The following is a 3,481-nucleotide window of genomic DNA, read 5'->3' on the forward strand; positions in this document are numbered from 1 at the left end:
TACTTTCTCTTAAACGTGAAATATATTTCTATTTTCTACAATCCCAAAATAATTAATCCCATAATCATACTGGTCGATTTAATTTAAAAATCACAGATTTAAGTACCTTCAGCCGGAATTAATCTATAAGAAGACTAAGGGGCTTTCATTCGTCAATCCCAATGCTGTCTTCGAATTATGATCCTTAAGTTAGTGGAGTTTCCTAAGAGATTGATTCTCTCTCTCTCTCTCCCTCTAGACAACAAAAGTAAATAAAAACAAACTGTTTTAAAAATGTCATAAACAAACAAACAAAAAAAAAGCTTAAACAGAAATAATAAAAAAAAAGAAATATTTTAACTTTAGTTAAAATTCAGAAGTAATCTCATAATAATTTTAGTTTTTTCGGCAGAAATAAAAAATTAAAACATAAAATTAAAAAAAAAATTACAAATTAAATAAAAATTTTCTTAAAATCGTTAAACTTTTCTTCAAATTTTTTCTTCATCTGATATCACTGGACGCCTCATTACTACTTAAAAAAAAAACAATGTAGGGTCAACGCATATATTGTTTAGGTATTCAGACGATTGTTAGCCGAGAGACGAAGAATTCCCGTTACTCGGAAAAGGTAACAAACCGGAAAGTTGTTCATTAGTGTTGTCACAAAAAGTGTATCTAAAAATAAAAGTAACAAATAATAATGTTTTAAATTCATTTGCTGTTATTTTGGTGTTAATTAAAGCTTTACTTTTCCTTCTTTGATATCATTTCACCATTAAGTGTAATATAAATATTTATTAAGACAATGATAATTTTCATTAAATATTTCAAGTAATACTGACAACAAACTATCATGAGTCAGATGACTCGTTATCTAACAATCACCAGCGAATAAAAACACATTATTTACATAAAAAAGTTATTTAATAAATAAACAAGTTAAACTTCTACATAACTACTTATAAAGAAGTATTTTTTAAATTATATAACATTATATCCGGTCTAATACTCGGATGAAAGATTATCTCTGAAACTATAAATCTCTCTAACTAAACTATAAAACTCTCTCTAACTATAAATCAGGAATTAATATTTCAGTGTCAAAAATAATTAACAAGCTACAAGATTCGAAAAACGATTTTCTTCTAATGCAATCTGATAATTATCTTTATGACGTTTTTTCGTTTAACATAGCATTGCAAAATGGATAAATTATACAAAAATATCAAAAAAGCAGGAGAATGTTTTTAAAAAGTCATTCAAAATACAGAAGGAAAAAAAACAATTATTGTTTGTTCTGGAAGATAATACTCCAAGGAAGCTATAAAGTGTATTATTTTATTGATTTATATTTGTTCATACGAGTGCTGCTATTTAAATAATGCAAATAAATCATCTGTTAAATCCCATTTTCTTTCTTTATGACAGTCATAAAGATGAATGAAAGTGATATAAAAATCAACGAAAGAAACGACCGACTCTAAGTATAATCCTGATACAGCTGCCTGTAGCCACCATAGCTCAGTGGTTAGAGCACTGGTCTCGTAAACCAGGGGTCGTGAGTTCAAACCTCACTGGTGGCTTATGGTGCAGGCGAAATAAGTTTTTTAAAGAAAATGAAAACAATATTCGTTTAATATTTAGGAAGCGGGCTTACTTTACCGATGCATCGATTTCATTTTTGAATTTTTAGTCAAGTATGGTTATGATAGGCGGTGGATTTAACTCTTAAATGTATGATTATTTGTTTTAAATTTTTTTTTTAAAAATCGTTTATTATAGAAGAATAGTCATAGGTCACGTAAAAAAATAATAAAAAAATCCGGATAATAATGTGATATATTTATTTTGAAAAAAATTGTATGTAGACTTTTGGCAGAATACAATAATTCCCAAAAATCTAACTTGTATAAAATATAATTTTTAAATACAACATAAAACATTGATATCTGACAATATATTAAAAGTAATTTTTTTAACAATTAGATAGATTACTCTTTTATAGGGAACGCGACAATAGAAACTATCTCTTCAAGTAACACACTTGAAATTTCATAACCCACCACATTCAAATGTAAAAAAAAAAAAAAAACCGATATAACTTACCCGTCAAAAGTAATGTCAACTTTTTTCTTTCATACGTGATTTATTGTCTATGGTTATCAACGGGTTTTTGGATGAAATTAAATTGAATTGGATATAGACGATTGGCAACAATATGCATTTAAGGGTTAATACAGAAACAGAACTCTTTTAATTAAATCCAAGATATTCTAGATGGGATTCGAATTTGACAATTTTGGAGGGAGCATTCTTTGGAAGTCATTTTATGCTTACGTTCTCAAATTAAGCTTCATATAAGTTTTTAAAGATCCCTTTAGAGAAATCCTATTAAGAAAGAGTAGTTTCTATATAAAAAACAAAGTTCATTGTTATTTATAAATAACAAGATTATTTAGATTTCAGGAGGACTTTATTAGATGAAGTTCGTAACCTCTGCAAAGAGAATCTTCAATCGTGGAACCATATTTTTCGGGATTAATTAGAGGAACCTTCTAAACAACCCATGAACAAGAATCGGCCTCCAAGACATCCAAACATGCATCCTAAGAAGAATATCTTGGGTATAACTGAAAGAGCAACCGTCTTGAAATCTGGCATCCAAGACTAAAATGTCACTCGTCAAAATAGCCTAAATTATTCTCTCATAACTTTAATGACCTATAGAACCAATGAACCCTACTCTCATAAAGGAAAACACAAATCAAAACCACAGGACCCAGACAGTAATTACAGCTTCTGATTCTACAATGTTTGTTTATATGTTTATACATGTCATACATGTGTCTAAAATGTTACTTATCAATTTTTTCCCCTTCCATTTTTTTCTCTTCAATTAGTAATCTTTATATAGTTTACTCTCAGCTAATAGCCTCAAAAATGTAAAGAGGTTGCATCTGCAAACATCAACATTTATCTGTAAGTTCAACCCATTGTCACCATTTATTTTTAGGTATTCTTGTTCCCTTCATTAGTTATTACTTCGCCAAAACATTAAATACAGTCGTGTAAGATATGATGCCGATGGGATTCTCTGTGGAGATCCCTGGATGGTTTGTCGCATCTTTCTCTCTTTTTTTCATTTCCTACTATAAGTTCACACTCTCTCTCTATATAAATCTTTTCAAATTTTCAATCGTTAATAAAATACTTTTTATTCATCCACTCAAGTTTAAATACATTTTTTTGAACTTGTAGTGGATGATACTTGATGCTAATATAGTTTTTTTCAAATAATTAATTAATTAAATTTGTCCAGTAATTTCTATTTGGTCACCAAAGTCGCCAAATCTGTCGCCAAATGATCGCCAAGTTTGTCGCCAGGCTCTATTTTGCCACTTAATATTGCAATTCTGTCATATGTATATACATATTTATATTAATTGTAATTATTTAATAAAAAGTAACTAAAATAAAAAAAATTGTTGACCTAAGTAGG

General features: G+C 28.5%; 1 non-coding gene across 1 annotated transcript; it reads left to right on the forward strand.

Moving 5' to 3' along the window:
* The first annotated feature begins 1,492 nt into the window (after nucleotides 1-1,492).
* On the forward strand, nucleotides 1,493-1,565 carry Trnat-cgu (transfer RNA threonine (anticodon CGU)). Its single transcript has one exon. It is a non-coding gene; the product is annotated as a tRNA-Thr (tRNA).
* The last annotated feature ends 1,916 nt before the right edge of the window (nucleotides 1,566-3,481 follow it).

This window comes from Argiope bruennichi, chromosome 3 (assembly GCF_947563725.1).
Source record: "Argiope bruennichi chromosome 3, qqArgBrue1.1, whole genome shotgun sequence".
NCBI lineage: Eukaryota > Metazoa > Arthropoda > Arachnida > Araneae > Araneidae > Argiope > Argiope bruennichi.